An 18,384-nucleotide genomic window follows, 5' to 3' on the forward strand; every position below is an offset into this window, starting at 1 on the left:
ATGGAACACAGATTTTATAATTATCAGGATGCCTGTCACCCACCAGGGCACTGGACTTCCATGAGCCTCACAAGGAACATGAGGCAGGTGAACCACTTGCCTGGGAAGTCTTTGCAGCTCTAACAGCATGCACGTTGGACACCAGACACTTGCTTGCCTACTCTCTCATATTAAATATTCCTTCACAGATTTTACTCTTACTGCAAGTTGTTTTCTTTGTCCTTTCAATGTTTTTGACTCTTGTGTTCAAGAAATGGAAAGCATGATGGAGGAGGAACTTTTTAAAAAAGTATAATAGTGATTGAGATGGCATCTGTTTCATGCAGAAACCCTACAAAGCTCTTTGCATAAATCTGGAGTCCACTAAGCACAATCATGGCCTTGCAAAAGATTTTTATATTCCCGCAGCATCCTGGGATATTGTCAACAAGACACTGTAAAAAATGGTAGAGGGGATAATGTTCTTCACATCCTTCCTGGCTGCTTTGTTTCAGAGTTTCTCAAATGTTGAAAATATGCCGGGTCTTTGTTTGATGACTTATCAGAAGGATGAGGTAAAGAATGACCCTATTATAAATCTGGGTAAAAAGGTTAAAAAAATGACTCTTGTTTGTTTTCAAAGTGTTTTCCTGTTGAACTGGTCACAGATGTTTCTGAGCGCCACCTATACCAGTCAGTGTTGCTGGCACTGGGCCTACAGGGGTGAGCTAGAGTGTCTCTGCCAAGGGTTTATATTCTAGTGAGAGAACAGACAAAAACCATGAAAGAAATAAGAAAGAGAACTTCACGTCTAAGAAGTGCTACAAAAATGGTAAAATGGTTGATACATGACAGCATGATGAGAGGAGGGTACCATTACAGTTAGTGGCCAGGGAAGGTCTCTCAAGAGGAAACACCTGACCTGAGAACAATGATACGGAGGGTGGGCATACAAAAATGTGGGGGATGAGGCTTGTAAGAAGAAGGAACTGCAAATACTAATGAGATTGGCATGCTCCTGGAACATGCAGGAGGTGTGGTGAATGAGGAAGAGAATGAGGACACGTGAGAGTCAGGGAGATGAGAAGGGGCTAGAGGCCTTAGAGACCAGAGAACTCATGGAGGAAAGGACCAGAGTGAGTCAGTGTGAGGGAAGGGAGGTGCGGGTCACAGCTGGGGGTTTGCTGATGAGATTTCTGAGGAGGTTGGTAATGGCAGATTCTAGGGGATGGTCATGTGAGTGAGGGCTGAGGTGTGGCAGAGGAATAGATTTCTGGGGTCAAGAAATGAAGGAGCTGGGAGGCCAGAGGGTAGCACAGGTCATTTACAAGGATGTTGAAGAAATCGAGAATGATGACAAGAACAATGCTGGCGAGGAAATGGTGGCCCACATGCTGGAGTGTTCTACATGAGGGGCAGGAACCAGAGGGTGTGCAGACTGAAAGGAGCAGTAGTGACGGTTCAGTCTAAGACATGCATTCAAAAGAGGTATTTAAAAAAAAATTGTGGTAAAGTTAAATAACATAAAATTTACAATTTTTCCCGTTTTTAAGTGTACAGTTCAGTGGCATTAAGTACATTCACACTGTGGTACAGCTATCATCCCATCTGTTTATTTCATCTGCCCACACCGAAACTCTGTACCCATGAAACATGAAGTCCCCAACACCTCCCTTCCTCCAGCCCCTGGTAGCTACCATTCTACTTTCTGTCTCCATGAATCTGACTATTCTAGGAACCTCACATAATATTTGCCCTTTTACGACGGGCTTATTTCACTTAGCATAATGTCTTCAAGGTTCACCCATGTTGTAGCCTGTGTCAGAACTTAAGAGGTAGGGTTTTTGAGGGAAGACATGTTTTGGAATTGGCAACAGAGAGCAAAGAGAAACCTGCCTTTACTTTTAAGATTGGAAGTAAGTAGTGGAATTTCAACAGAACGATGTCTCCAATTATCAGGCCATGGGGGAAGCCCTGTGTGCAAAGAGTAGCCAGATTTCTGTGAGGGATGAAAGGGACATTAAAAGACAGTTGTGAAGAATTAGGGCATTTTGCTGATTATAGACTGAGTTCCACAGAGCGCAATGGATGATGGGAGGTAGAAGTGTCCGACGAAGTCAGATCACGAGATGAGCATCCTTGTGGTGACCAGGTCAGAGAGGCCAAGTGGGAGTATCAAGTTTATTTGGAGGAGTCCTGCAAGTCCAGGGCTGGCCTTCCAGCCCACAGCTGGTACTTACAGAAGAATCATTGAAAAATAATGAACAATGGATCAAGAATGTCAAGAAGTCCATGTAGTGGCCTGTGCCATATAGGGAAGAAAGCATGGGGTTTCAAGTCAGAGGTCCTCTTCCATTCTGCCCTCTGCCCTCTGTGAGGCCTGGACCAAATATCTTCACCTTTCTAAGCCTCCTGCTCCTCATTTGTATAATATTAGCTATATCGATTTGTTAAAAGTAGTAAATGAGAGAATGTATATGAAAACTATTAAGTGCTACTAATGCCATTATTATTATTATTATTTTAACTTAGTATTTACTGATGATATTTAATGTAAAAGATAGGATGAGTAATGTGGAAAGTCCTTAAATTGTATTTTGAGATCATAAACAAATTGATCCTATACCTTGCGTCTATATTTAGCAGAGAGTCAAGTAGCCAGGTCCCCAATTATCTACACTCAGGCATCTGGCACCTCAACCATTCACAAACCTAGAAGGAACACAGCATGTCACGAGTGCATGCAAGTAGTGACAAAAATAGCTGAGAAAGCTGAAAATGGAAAGACTAGAGAAGAGGGGTGTAAGTCTGTTAGCTGGCCAAGCAGAGCGGAGAGTACTTTTTGCACTTTGACTAGGGAGGCGTGAGGAAAACCCAACGGTGGGCTGAGCAGGCCGAGGGTGGGTCCAGCTTTACTCTCCACACTTAGGCTTTGTGACCTCAGCAATGGGCCACCTCCCTGGGCCTCGGTTTTCTCGTCTGCAAACTGAAGGAGCAAGATGATCGTTAAGCTTTTCTTCTTATTCTATGATGCCGTTATTACATGGGTAAATCATGCAAATATTGATAAGTGAAAAGGCCAGATATAAAAGGCCACGTGTTGCATAAACCCATTTATGTGAAATGTCCAAAACAGGGAAATCTGTAGAAAGAGAAAGTAGTTGCCAGAGGCCACAGGAGAAAGGGGCTTGGAGGGTGACTGCTAAGGGGTGTTGGGTTTCTTCTTGGGGTGACGAAAATGTTCTAAAGAGGTTTATGGTGATAGTTACACACTCTCAGTGTACTGAAAGCCATTGAACTGTATGCTTCAAATAGGTGAATTGTATGGTTTGTAATTATATCTCCATAAAACAGTTTTAAAACGCTGTTATTTTAATTTACTTGAAAGGCAGCATGGTGGACTCGAACAAGTGCCGAAAGAACAGGAATGCTGGATGTGGGTTCTGTTCTGTCCCTATATTGGTGACCTTATAAAAGTCATTTGCCTGCAGTGGGCTTTGGCTAGCCAAGTCATTCCCCCTTTCTGTTCCATAAAGTTAATTTTAATTGGGCATTGTTAATTTTGTTGGGTATGACAAAGCTGAGACCATAAGAAAAGGAAAGAAAAAATATCCAAGGAAAAAGAGTAAGGAGGGATAAAAGAGAGCAGGAACACCAGCTGTGGGTGCCCGTGCAGTGGGAGCAGTGACAGACATGAGTGCCGCAGGCATCATGGCGACGAGGAGGAGAGAACAAGAGCCTCAGACAGCACTGGGGAGGTGAGCAGCCTGACTCCTGAGGGAGATGCTCCGTCAAAGCCAAGAACTACATATAGTTCCTACTACTTAGCAGAAATGTTAAAGTGTGTATTTGGGAAAAAAAAATACATCATGAAAATACTTTCCCTGAACATCATGTTACAGTGAGAAATTCAGATAAACATGCCAGTCATATTACGTAGCATTTCCATAACCTCCTTTATAGACACAGGTTGGTATAAAGATCAGGAATGCAGGCTCTTTCCTCGGTTAAAAGCACTTGAAGTGCTCTTTGGCCCAGAGAATTACTACAATTATAGTCTTTCCTACTTCAACAGTGGAGAAGTGGGTCCCCAAAGTGCATTGGGAGAAACAGAAATGCATAAAACTTAACTAATTACATTTCAGGTTGTATTTAATAGAAAAGACAATGAATAAGTGCAATTAATGCCACATAAGCCCTTACTACGTTCAATCTCATACATATTTCATATCTATCTCTGGTTTTGAAATCTAAATAAATCTAGAGCCCAGGGAGTATCGTGTATTATGTGTGCTTCAATATAACCCTAAGAATGTGAATTGAAATTTGATGTGAATTCAAATCCTCTACATATCCACACTTCTATGAAAGTGCCTGAAGTAATGATGAAAGCAATAGAGCATTAAGAATCAAGTCAGTATCATCAAGAAGACAAACAAGTTGGTGAGGATGTGATGAAAAGGCAATCCTTATACGCTGTTGGTGGGAATGTAAGTTGGTCCAACGACTATGGAAAACCATATGGAGGTTCCTCAAAAAATTAAAAATAGATCTACTATATGATCCAGCAATTCCACTACTCAGTATATACCCAAAGGAAATGAAAACAGGATTTCGACAAGATATATGCACTCTCATGTTTACCGCAGCATTAGTCACAATAGCCAAGATATGAAAACAATGTAAGTGCCCATCAAGGAGTGAATGGATAAAAAAAGATGTGGTACATATACACAATGGAATATTATTTAGCCATGAGAAAGGAAGATATCCTCCCATTTGCAGCAACATGGATGGATCTTGAGCACATTTTGCTAAGCAAGATAAGTCATACAGAAAAAGACAAGTACTGTATGATATCACTTATATGTGGAATCTAAAAAAGTTAAACCTATAAAAAATAGAGTAAAATGGTGATTACCAGGGGATGGTGGTGGGGTTGGATAAAAGAGATGGTGCTTAAGGGTACAAATTAGTAAATAAGCCATTGAGATCTAATGCGTAGTATAAAGAATATAGACAATAACGTTGTACTATAATGATGTAATGTGATAAACATTGCTACATTGGCACTCATATTACAATACATAGACATATTACAATATATAATTGTGTCAAAGTAAACTGTACCCAAACTTACACAGTTACACATCAAATTTATTCAATAATAATAATAAAAAGAATGAATCAAGTTTCTTCTTTGGTTCTGAAGTGATACGAGGAATATATCCTCCCAAGGGGAAAAAGGTCACAGCCCCTTCAATGTTCCCTAACGGCCACTCATATTTCTAGGTACCCTCTAAATACCTTTCAATACTAGGACAAGGGTCCGGGAACATCTGATATCCTCAGATGCATTTCTGGAGGTGATGCAGTTTCTTCTACCCAGAACAGTTCTCCAAATTAACAATGCAGAGGGGAAAGACATCATCATCATCATCGATCCCCAGTCCAGCCAGGGAAGTGACAGCTAGGAGGAGGCAGGGTAGCAGCTCCTGGTGGTGCAAGGGGAGGAGGAGAGATCAACTGCATAGGCATCAGAGAGTCATTCTGGCCCTGCTGAGGGTCAGGGCTTCAAAGAGTCTGCCTGGAGTGGACAATGTCAAGATCTTTTGGCAAGCAGAAGGCTCCTGTAACAAGAGTAGCACCTGTTAACCTTTGCAGCATGTGCCCATACACAGCTTATACCTATCAGCCACTCTGTAAACGTTGAAATGACCTACCAGGTGTTCAGAAGGGCCTTTATGAAATAACATCTTCAGCATAACTAAAAGTAGCCCAGTCATGTAGACATTGTATCCCTCTGATGGGATGCAGTAGGAAGTGCAAGCACTATCCATGAAACGATCTGGTCCATTGGAGCCTTTGGATCTAACATTGAGTTTGCAGGAATTTAGGGAATAGAGGAGAAAGTTAGCATCATGAGGAAGAAGCAAATAAATTCAGGATGTAGGACAATCCACGGGGCAACAGATCCAGTTTCTTCCAAGTTAGTGTGTGAAAAAGAAGGAGTAGGGTAGAGGAAGCAGTCAGAGTAAAGAGACTGAGGAGAAAGAAGGTGATAAGGTTAGTGTCATGGACTGAATATGAATAGAATTCATATGTTGAAGTCCTAACCCCCAACACTTCAGACTGTGACCGTGTTTGGAGACAGGGTCTTTAAAGAGGTCGTTAGGGTGGGGCCCTAAGCCAATCTGACTGTTGTCCTCATAAGAAGAGGAGATTAGGACACACAGAGAGACAGCAGGGATGTGCACACACAGAGGGAAGGCCATGTGAGGACAGAGCAAGAAGGTGGCCATCTGCAAGCCAAGGAGAGAGGCCTCAGGAGAAGCCAAACCTGCTGACACCTTATCTTGAACTAGCCTTCATGCTGTGAGAAAGCAAATTTCTGTTATTTAAGCCACCCGGTCTGGGGTGCTCTGTTATGGTAGCCCTAGGAAACCAACATAGCTGGTATTAAATGATGCCAAAATCGTGTTAATTTTGTTGGGTATGACAAAGATATTGCTGCTATTATATGGATATTATATATATATATATATATATATTTTTTTTTTTTTTTTGAGGAAGATTAGCCCTGAGCTAACATCTGCCAATCCTCCTCTTTTTTCTGAGGAAGACTGGCCCTGAGCTGACATCCGTGCCCATCTTCCTCTACTTTCTCTGTGGGACGCCTGCCACAGCATGGCTTGCTAAGCGGTGCCATGTCCGCACCCGGGACCCTGGCCGGCAAACCCCAGGCCACCAAAGCAGAATGTGCACACTTAACCGCTGCGGTACTGGGCCGGCCCCTGGATATTGTATTTTAAGTGTGTTATTACGCATTACGTATAAGGTTATTACGTTTCTTAAAAGTAACATACATTTTTATTTTAACTGTCTTTAATGAATCACATTTGTAATGAAGCTTCCTATTATTGCCCCTATTATTGGCTGGAACTGTGGAAACTCTTACAGACAAGTCATCCTTGTTTGATCATGAGAGCAGGAACTCACCCAGTGCGGCAGAAGCCCCCGTCCCTCTGGTCCAATCTCCTGGGGCTCTCCCAGCTCGTTCTGTTTATGCTGGCCACAAATCTTACAGACATTAGGCCTGGATGAATATTGGGTGGTTGAAGAACTTCTTTTCCACCAGTTACAGCAGATGGGTTATGAAATGTGTTAACGTACATGCAAATTAAGGATAATAAAAATGTACGAAAAGGTGTGTTTGTCAGTAACTAACTAGCCTTATCTACTCTAATAGGTCTGTCTGGGCAAATTTTCCTTCCATGTCTCTTTTTCCATAAATTATACTTTTTCCTATAGAAAATTCTTCATGATCCCTTAGTGAATGGTAGCATTGGCTCCTCAAACTGTGCCTCATGTCCATTATTAGTTAGCATTTTTCATCCTGTGCTGATGATCCTATTATAAATAATGTGGAATAGCAAGCTCCCATCCTATTTAAAGCTTTTAGTCTGTAAGTAATTTGATCCCTGAAAGCCTCTAGCATCTGAGCTCATACACAAAACCTTTGTGCATATTATTTCCCTTTGGTGCTTCTTCCTTAGTACTTCTGGGGCTTGTTAATTGTCATTAAGTTTTTCTGTTAATGTGAAAATCTCTTGAACCCTCTGCTGTACATCTTACTATAAAGTAAGTATAATTATCCCTGTTATGCATATTTAGAATCAGAGGCTCACAAAACCAGTGAGCAGGGTTGAAATTCAAACCCAGTTCGCTTTATTTCAGCGCTCAGGCATCTTACATCACACGACTGCAATTTGAAGCATACAGAGCTGCAGGGATTACAACATGCTTCTTTTCCTTCTAATGTTTTTAAACTACAAAACCTCTATTACATTTTATACTTATAAATGGCAAAATTTTTAATGTTCAGTTTCTGAATTGCATTGGAAACAAATGATATTATAGAAAGATAAAAATGTGATCCAAAGATAGAAGAAGAAACTTAATTCAAGAAAAATAACTTCAAGAAAAATGCTAATAGGTCAGAGCAGACCACTGTTCTGATGCAACAACTAAAAAAGTCAGATAAATAAAACCACATTTCTAAAGACATCAGAGAGCTGTGGAAGCAAAAAGATTAAGTTTACTAAAATTTCTGAGCGGGGGAGCTCTTCAAAAGTGAGCAGCTGTTACTAGGTGTTTTTTCTCTGAGGGCATTTGTAGACTCTGAGCATGGGCTGAGGACATAAGGGGACTCAACAGTCTCATGTGGGAGAACAGGTCCCCCTTCAGTCACAAGGCCCTCCTCAAGCACATGGCTGGCCTCCTCAAGACATTCACCAGATGTGGAAGCCACCTGGGGAGGGTGGAGGCGGGAAAGCAAAGCTCAGAACCTTCGAAGGTGAGACCGAGTCTGTCATCTTCCAGAACTGACGAGACAGAACTCACTAAGCTCTAAATCCAAAGCCCAGGAGGAAATACCTGAGGAATGAGAAATGCCCAGAGGTTATGTAAGTCTTATTAAAAGTGAAACCAGCTCCAACCCATTTCAATACCTATTAGGACTGAAGTAGTCAGTCCCTCATCCTCATAGAGGAAATCTCTCCAAGGGAGATTCCTTGCTGGTGGAAGATACTATCTGAACCTCCACAGTCTCTTTATATAAAATATCTACATATAATAAAAATTACTGGATGTGCAATGGGATAGAAAAATGGGGTAGAAAAAACAAACAATAGATACAGCCTCACAAACAATCTCAATATTGGATTTAGTGGACAAGAATTAGATGGACAAAACTGATGAAAAGATGGGAAATTTCACCAGAGAATTTAAATGTATTGAAAAGAATCAAATGGACATAGTACATTTAGAACAAAACAATTTCTGAAATTAACAACTCACTAGCTGGGGTTTTTTTTAACACGAAGAAGTGAAGATCAGTTTTGTGTGTGTGTGAGGAGGACTGGCCCTGAGCTAACATCTGTTGCCAATCTTCCTCTTTTTCTTTTTTCTCCCCAAAGCCCCAGCACATATTTGTATATCCTACTTGTAGATCATTCTAGCTCTTCTATGTGGGATGTCGCCACAGCATGGCTTGATGAGCAGTGTGTAGGTCTGTGCCCAGGATCCAAACCAGCGAACCCCAGGCCACCAAAGAGGGGCACGCAAACTTAACTACTTGGCCATGGGGCCGGCGCCTCACTAGATGGTTTGACAGAAAACTGGGCACAGCAGAAGAAGGTTACGTAAACTAAAACACAGGTCAAAAGAAAACATTCAAATTAAAGAAGAGAGAGACAAAAAAACGGACAAAACGGAGCATAGAATAAGAGACATGAGGGGGAAAAAGGAAAAAGTCTACTATATGTTAGATTTGAGTCCCAGAAGCAGGAGAGGAAGAGAGAAAACAGGTAAGAAGCAATATCTAAAGAGATACTGAGTGAAAAATTTCCAAAGCTGATGAAATATATCAATCCACAGATATACGCAGCTCAGTGAAGTGAAAGTAGGACAAATTAAAAAACCACCTCTAGGTACATTATATTCAAACTGTGGCAAGCCAAAAACGAAGAGAAAAATTTTAAACCAGCCAGAGGAAAAAGACATGTTACCTTCAGAGAATCATGTCTTTTCAACAGAAACTACAGAAGTAAACACATAATGGAATGAGAGTGTAAAGGCAAGCACAGATTGGGATTTACAATACACACAGACACACACTTTTTTTTGTTTTGAGGAAGATTAGCCCTGAGCTAACTACTGCCAGTTCTCCTCTTTTTGCTGCGGAAGCCTGGCCCTGAGCTAACATCCGTGCCCATCTTCCTCTACTTTATACGTGGGACGCCTACCACAGCATGGCTTGCCAAGCGGTGCCATGTCTGCACCCAGGATGCGAACCAGCGAACCCCGGGCCGCCGAGAAGCGGAACGTGTGAACTTAACCGCTGCACCACTGGGCCGGCCCACACACATTTTTGACAATAGCTTATATCTAGAATCTACAAAGAACTCTTCCAAATCATAAGAAGAAGACAGAAAACACAATGGAAAAATGGGCCAAAGACTTGAAAGGCAGTTTACAATAGGAGATATACAAATGGACAAGAAAAGGTGCTCAACATCATCAGTAATCAGGGAAACATTAAAACCACAACAATACACCACTACAGAGCCACCAGAAGGCCTAAAATTAAATGAGTGGACAAGACAATTGCTGGTGAGGATGTGAAGCAGTATATATATTGCCGGTAGACGTGTAAATTGATTTGGATGTAAAAACAGTTTGAAAAACTGACAGTATCTAATCAAGCTAAACATACACTCAATCTATTAGCCAGCAATTTCATTCCTGGGCATCCAATGGAAATAAGGGCTTATATTTATCAAAAGACATGAATAAGAATGTTCATATTAGTATTATTCATAATAGCCGCACACTGGAAACAACTCAAACGTCCGGACGTAGTGGGACGGATAAAAGAACTGTGATGCAATCACATAAAGAAACAGTGGACAGCACTGAAAAGTCACAACACATGCAACGAGTCGATCTCAAAAACATAGTGCTGAGCTAAAGAAGGAGATGCAAAGAATATGTCTTGTATAATTCCATATGAGGTTCAAACAGGCCCAACTAATATAGGGTTTGAGAACTTATATGACTGGTTACCTGTGAGGGTATTGACTGGAAGGAAGCAAGAGGGGGTCTTAAGGATTTGGGCTAAAAATGATCCTACATCTTGATCTAGAGCAGTGGTGACTGATCTTCCAGCCGCTGTCCCCGTCGCCGTCCCACACCCCCCCACGGCCATCCAAAACATTAGGCAGTCTGGAGACATTTTTGCCTGTCACATTTAGAGAGGAGTGCTGCTGGCATCTAGTGGACAGAGGACAGGGACACTGCTAAACGCCCTGCAATGCAAAGGACAGTCCTCAGAACAGGATGTATTCAATCCAAAACGTCAATAGTGCTGAGGTTGAGAAATCCTGATCTGGATGATGGTTACATGGGGGTACACTTACGAAAAGTTGATTAAGCTGGACACTTAAGATGTGTACACTTTACTATAAGGTATAACTCACCATAAATAATAAAGTTAAGAGCAATGATGAAAGTCACAAAAATACCTATAGCTCCTTGCTGAATTTAGCAAATTTACATAGAAACTTTGTTTCAATTTTATAAATAGTCTAACTCATTAAAGAGTCCCAATAACCTGAATTTGCCAGGAATTACATTAAGTCAGGAAGAATGGAACTCTTTATGTACAGTCCCCATTAAATGCAAAGAAGTATCTATACCTTTCTACGTAACAGAAGATGTATGAATTAGTATCTGGCTTATCGCTGGAAATGGGTACTTGTAGACACTCAATAAATGTATATTGTAAAGTCCACACACCAGGGGTTCTCTTGGAGCCATCAGAAGACACACAAAAATATACGTTTACTTTTAAAAAATGTTTTATTTTATTGAGGTTATAATAGTTTATAACATTGTGAAATTTCAGTTGTACATTATTATTTGTCAGTTACCACATAAATGTGCCCTTTCACCTCTTATGCCCACCCCCTTCCCCTCTGGTAACTATTGAACTGTTCTCTTCGTCCCTGTATTAGTTTATCTTCAACATATGAATGAAATCATGTGGTGTCTGTCTTTCTCCCTCTGGCTTATTTCGCTTAAGATAATACCCTCAAGCTCCATCCATGTTGTTGCTAATGGGACGATTTTGTCTTTTATGGCTGAGCAATATCCCATGAATATACATGTACTTTTAAACAGTAGTCTAACCTTAGGTCCAAGGATAATAACTTCTTGCCACCAATTATTAACAAATGAAGAAATCTATTAGTCCCTTAAGTGTCATTATCATCCTACTCTGAGACATGATAGTCATTTACAAGGGAGGGGTAAGGCATAGGTTGCATCACTCTTCCCACTGTCCTGCATAAACGGATCAGCTATGCCAGCCTGTGCTGATGGAGCCATGCAGCCCCAGAAGGGTCAGAAGTGCTGGGTGTCGCAAACCTTAGAACAGCACCACAAATGTGTTCTAGCCTTGAGCAAACACTGTTCAAGCAGCATCAGGGGTGACAAGAGCACAAACGGAGACAAACCCAAGAACAAAGTGTTCTCTACTTCACTGCTGGGCTGAGGTGCACGTTGTACAACCCAGACCTCAGGAAGTCAAACTGCTGGGTAACTTTGCATGGGACGCCATCCTCTAAAATCCAAATACTAACATGTACTTAAAAAGAATTTTACAATTTGGAGTAAAATTAAATAATAACTAGAAATCAAGTGCTCCCAAAATGATTTAATAATCAGAAGTAATTCAAGTAAAACATCACTGCTGGGCAACAGGGCATATTACTCATATTTCATAAATGATCCCCCATGCAAATAGCTGGATTCTAATCAGCTGGATTAGAATCAAGGTAATTTATTCATGAATTCTTAATCGTGTAATATTACCTTGAACACTCAGTCACTTCAAATTTTATTGTGAATGGCCGCTACAAAAGCCCATTCAATGGTGCTGTGAACTGACTCACCCCATGCAGCCTTGTCTAAACTCTTGAGCTGTTCAAGGTAACATTCAAGGACCATCTCAGATAGTGCCGGGTAGTCAGTGACTCACACATATAGTACTAAATGCTAAGCTCTGACTCAGAGTGAACGCTGCTCGTTGCTGACTGACGCTATATGTATTTGAATAGAAGCTCACATTGTGAGTCACCTGGTGGTGCACTGAAAACCAATCCACAATCTTTCCAACTGGACAGTGATTCACATTACAATCATACTGGGGCCTGACCTAACACATGTGGTTTCAAAACGCAGTTCTGTTGAACTGGCTTGGGAACATGCTAGAAAGTCACTTCCTGCTTAATGGGTTGTATTTCTGAGAACACGTGGGAGGTATATATACAGAGATGCAAAGTCAAGGGTAGGATATCCAGTTCGAACGCTGGAGAGAACCATAGTTTCCTTCTTCAAGGATGCAGGCACAGTTCCTGGAAGTGCCTTCCCTGAAAGACACACCATTCCTATAAATAACTTTGCAAGGCCAGATGCTCACTTCAAAGGCTCTGCCATGTAATTCCTAAACCACTCATGTGAGGGCTGGACCTTTACGCCACAAGCTGCATCTGTTTGTGGAAGGTGAATGTCATTAGACTGCCATATGCAGAAATAAAGGACAGCAGGATTTTAGAAACTGATATTCAAACGCCTGGAATGAAACCACTAACCAGGCTATTGCATTAAAATAAGAAAGCTTTTTTCTCTCTCATTCTTTTTTTTATTTTTTTGAGGAAGATTAGCCCTGAGCTAACATCTGCTGCCAATCCTCCTCTTTTTGCTGAGGAAGACTGGCTGTGAGCTAACATCCATGCCCATCTTCCTCTACTTTATATGTGGGACGCCTACCACAGCATGGCTTGCCAAGCGGTGCCATGTCCACACCTGGGATCCGAATCTGGGAATCCCAGGCCGCCGAAGCAGAATGTGCAAACTCAACCGGTGCGCTGCCGGCCGGCCCATCTCTCACTCTTGCTTGTCCGCAAAATCTGGAATAATAAAATCTCCTAGGTAACTTTGAAGGCCTTTCCTAAAAAGCTCTTTTACCGGAAAGACCTTTGTCAAAGCCAGCAGGAAGGAGATTCTAAGAATTTAAGAAAAGCTCAAAAATGGTTCCTAATGTAAAACTGCAAGGGATTAACAGAATATGCAACTAATTGTATACTCTAGTGGGACTTTAAATTCTAATGCTGGCTCTGCCTCTAGCTTCATCTGTGACCTTACCTTATCTTAGGCAAGCCATGCGGTCTTATCTTCTGCTGTGAGGGTCCATGCTGAAGCTGTGGGACTACACTAGCCACATTACTGCCTGGCCTCTCTTGTGTTGGAAATAGGATCATCAGTGTGGTGTGGAAGAGCCCTGGGTGAGTCAGAAGACCTAATTCTAATCCTATTTCAGCCCCTATTAGCTGGAGATCTCTGGCCTGGACCCTTAACCTCTCTGAATGCTTCCTCATCTGTAAAGAGAAGAAGGAGGAAAAAGTAATCTCACTTTTATCACTCTATATTCTTGACATCAAGGGTATTTTGGGTAAAATGTTTACAATGATCTTAGAGAAGTTATCATTTCTAGCTTCTAAGGTAAGTTTCCAGTTCTCATAAATACAACTGACTCAGTGCAATATTTTGATGTAAATGTGGATTTTCTGTATATACCATGACCTAATGTGTATTTTTTATGCATATCTGCTTTACAAAGTGAAATATTTTGAAACTTAGAGATAATTTTCTTAAAATGCTGTTTGAAGCTTGTATGTAAATATGTCATAATTATTTGAAATAAAAGGAGTCCAGATGATTAAGAAATGCATTGTACTTAAATTTAAATATTGACATAGAAAACATTTACTGTTTCTAATTTTGATGACGGACATCTTCTATTTCATTATGTACACTCTTTATAGCATACAAAAACATGCATTTTGTTCCTGATCTTTTTATACTTTGAAGTCTACTTAGCCAATTTGGCATCAACATAATAATAATAGTAATAATAGCTTTTGTTTCACATGTGCTAGAACTCTACTATATTAATTTACTGAATGCTGGCAGCTGCCCTATGAGGTAGGTATTTTTACTGTCCCATTTTACAGATGATAAAACTAAGGCACCGAGAGGTTATGTAACTTGCCTAAGGTCACACAGCTAGGCTGGGATTTGAAAACAGTTACAGAGCCCAGGACTCTTACCCATTAGGCACTACTGCTTCTCATACGCGTTACTAATGCGTAATACAAAAGGCGCCACTTAATGAACAGAAGATAAACAGGATGAGGCCCAGCAGAAAATTAGGTTATGAGCAAAAAATAAGAATTTACAGATAGAGTCACTTCATTAGAAATGTCCTTGCCAAGTCTGGGGAGGAAGTCAGACTGTTTCGTGAACTCGGACCCTTGTTTAGGCAATTTCACAATCTGGAACCATCAGAGGTGAAACGAAGCCCAGCCACACAGCGGTCCTGCGACCTGCGCCCCGGAAGAGGGGAAATGACCCAAAGATGATGATTGGAGATCGGTGCAGGAGCTCCCTGCTCCCCACACTCCGGGGGCAACGCAGAGCCCGGGTAGGCAAGTGACTGCCCTGCTAGCCAGTGGGCAAGAGGAATCGCGCCCGCATCCAACGCACCGGATGCGGTTGGGACAACCAGCGAACTCCAGCCAGATGGCCTGGGGAGAGTGGGGTGTCGACAAATCGTGATTGGCCTCCTCCGGATTCTGAGAAAGAAGCGAGGTGAGGAGAGACTTGCACTCTAGCCCTCCCCTCCTCCCGGACAGAAAATCCGCTCTCGCGCTCACTCCTCCGCCTGTCTGCCGAGGGTGCTCCCCCCGGCGCCCAGCCCGCGCCCCCTCGCCTGGCTCGAACGCTCTTCACCGCCGCGTCCCGCCTGCCGCTGGAGTCGCCTGCCTGGGTTTTCCTCGAACGCTGGCGAGTCCTGGAGGATCGCAACCCACTCCTGTCGGGACGCACCGCCTCTCCCACCGTCCTTCTCCCGCCCACAGCCCCAAAGGCAGGGTGGGCAGGTCGCAGAGCACAAAGACTCCCCAGTATCCAGCCTCTCCCGCCCACTCCGCTCAGACGCAGGAGCGCCGCGGGGCACACACAACAGCCCGAAAACGGGCCCTTCTCCGAGCGCCGCCTGTTCCAAGGCCCCGCCCACGTTCATTCACTACCGGTTGGGGGGAGGGCCGCCGCCCATACCGACCCCTAAAAGCCCACCCCGCTCCCGGCGCGCCGCCTCTCCTTAGGTCCCACGCCCGCCCACTCCCCTCTCCAGTCTCCGCAGCCTGGGCGCCCAGCCGCATTCCAACTTTCCGAGCACAGCTCCAAGAGTGCAGAAGAGTCAATCACTCGGGTTTGTTCAAGAAAAATCTCCCCGGCGCCCGCACCTTAACCTCCTTGGCGTGGGGCAAAGACTGGGCGACAGTGCCCCACCATTCGGCTTTCAAAAGCGTAAATGCCCACACCGAGTCAGCCCCTCCACGGTCCACGCGCGGGTGCCCACATCCCAGTCCCGCTCGTCGGGTGCCCCGCCTGAGTTGCGCTTCTCTTAAAGGGAGGTTTTGCGATTTAGGGAGTGTCTCCTCTTTCTTCCCACCTGCGCTCAAACTGTCTGCCTCTGGCGCCCGGCCCCTTCCTCGTCCTTCTCCCCACCCAGGGGAAACCCACCTGGAGTTTCCCAAATATACTTGGGGTGTCACCCCGTATTTTAGGGTTTAAGGGATAGGCTCCTGCGTGCCCCACCCACTCACTGACCCCAGGACACACAGGTTGAATCGTGCGCACGCCCTGGTGGACCCGGTAGAATTGATCCTGGTGGCTCGACGCCCCCTTTCCAACACGGACACACCCTAAGCCTACAGCCCTCCCCGCCCCGGCCCCCTGCCCCCGCCAAAATTCGTACTGACTCACCGACCGGGCTGGAATGGCAGAGGAGGCGACCAACCCACACCCGCTCCCGCCACCGCGGCGACGAAGAGAGCGCCAGGTCCTGCCCAGCGTGGGCACCCCGCTTGGCCCCGGCCACTTCCCAGACTGAGGCCTCGGGGCAAGTCCGAGAAAGAGAAGGGGGCGTTGAGGAAGCGGAGTACTCACGATTCCACCGTCCACGCGGTGAGCCAGAGGGGAAGCTCCGACCCGCTAGTCTCCGTCGGCCGTGCGCATGCGTCCCGCGTGAGCCTTATTTTTATTATAATCCCGAGTGCTGTCGTTACTACGCCCGCGATTGCTCTGGCTCTCGGTCTTTCCCCTGGGAAAAGGAGGCTCTTCTCCCTCCCCCTCTCTCCCTCCGCTCTGCCTCCTCCCCGCCCCCTCACTCCGCCTCCCTGGCCGGGCAATCCCAGGTCTAGCCTCCCTCTCGCGGTGGCGCGCCCCACTGCGGCGGGAGCTGACGGTGGTGGGGTGGCGGTCGTGTGAGGCTCCAAGCGGCACCCAATCCGCGCTGGGACCGTAGCCCCTCCTCCAGCCTGGGATTAGAAAGTACCGAGAGTGTGGGCGCGAAGCCAGGCGAGCGCTGAGGGCATCAGCAAAACCCCTCTGCTCTCCTTTCGCTCCAGCGCGCGGGGGCCGAGCGAGACTCCCCCGTGCGGGAATGCGTGCTCCGACCTTGTGAATGAAAGGGGGCGGAGGGAGGTGCGAGTGTGTGTGTGCGCGCGCGCAGGAGGTGCGCCGCGCGCAGGAGGGGTGCTTGGTCCGGGGAGAGTCACGCCGTGGACTGCCTCGCCTCTGGAGGGCCGCCCCTTACCTTTTCCCTTTCCCCAGGGTGCTTCTCCGAGCTCTATCCCCGCCCCACTCCGGGGCAGCCTCCGGGTCTGGTTGTCCCGCACTGGAAGGGTGCTCCTCTCCCTCGCCCGGCCAGCCGGAGCCGGAGGCTCCACCTGGCTGCGCGGAAGAGGGGGCTAACTCCCGACTCTGGATCTCATTGAGACCTTCGGCAGCCGCCCTCGGTCCCCAGGGGACTCCGGAGTCCAGAGGAGGGCAAAGACCCAGAGGGTGGCGGAGGAACCCTGCCGCGCAGCTCTGCGGGCACAGAGCACCGCGTGTCCCTGTAGCCCTCGGTGAGTCCTCAGCAGCGAGACGCAGTCGGACCGCCGGGGCTGTGCGCCCGAGCTCTGAGGGCTAAACTGAAGCTGTAAGCTGACCTGACACAAAAATAACATCACGTCATTTCCTCCCCGGCCTCCAGAGCCCGCAGAAGCCGAGAGGGCAGAAGAGTGGGAGCGCGAGGAGGGGGCAGAGGTGCGTCTAGGGGAGGCTTGTAGGAAAGAGGAGACAGACACGTTGAGAACGAGAGTTTGAGAAGCAGCCTCAAGAAGGGCTAGGGCTCTTCCCGCTTCCATTGACCATAGAAGGAAATGGCCCATGAAAAAGTAGCTTCGAGGGTCTCCTGCGGCGAGCGGGTGCCAAGCGAGCCGCAGGCGCCTTTTCTTTGAACACGTTCATCACTGTCTCGACCTTCCCACCACCCTCCCCCTTTTGCTGGCTGGTCCCTGCTAGCCCCGCGTGGAGTGGGTCAGTCGGGGTTAGGAAGGAGCAGGATATGCTGGCATCCGAGTGAGGCCGGGGGTGGGGCGTGGTGGAGACAACTGTACTCACCGGCATGGGCGAGCTCTGCCCAGCGCTGGCGTCCTCTTCCCTGGGCAGGCGTCCCCTTGGGGGTCGACCAGGCAGTGCCAGAGCTGCCCCGAGCAGGAGCGAGAGGCGGCCCGACCGCTGCTCGTGCCTCTGCGAGAGCCCAGTCACTGGCAGGGCGGGAAGCAGGAGGGAGAAGTCCGGGCGCCTCTGAGGAGCCTCACGAGGGGGTCTCCGGAGAAGGTGAGAGAAGAACTGCGCGAGGCCGGAGAGCGTGCTAGAGAGGAGGCTGAG

At 45.6% G+C, this 18,384-nt stretch overlaps 1 protein-coding gene across 6 annotated transcripts in view; it reads right to left on the reverse strand.

Annotated features, from left to right (window-relative positions):
• Nucleotides 1-17,632, reverse strand: part of RGS20 (regulator of G protein signaling 20) — a 65,651-nt gene extending 48,019 nt beyond the window's left edge. For 2 of the 6 annotated variants that reach the window (XM_070631633.1, XM_070631629.1), the window contains exon 1: nucleotides 16,432-16,668. The gene's annotated coding sequence lies outside the window, so the exon portion shown is untranslated. Of the gene's footprint in view, nucleotides 1-16,431; nucleotides 17,139-17,263 lie in introns of those variants that run through there. The other 4 variants (XM_070631631.1, XM_070631630.1, XM_070631628.1 and 1 more) reach the window with 4 other exon arrangements.
• Nucleotides 17,633-18,384: the final 752 nt, after the last annotated feature.

This window comes from Equus przewalskii, chromosome 8 (assembly GCF_037783145.1).
Source record: "Equus przewalskii isolate Varuska chromosome 8, EquPr2, whole genome shotgun sequence".
NCBI classification, from domain to species: domain Eukaryota; kingdom Metazoa; phylum Chordata; class Mammalia; order Perissodactyla; family Equidae; genus Equus; species Equus przewalskii.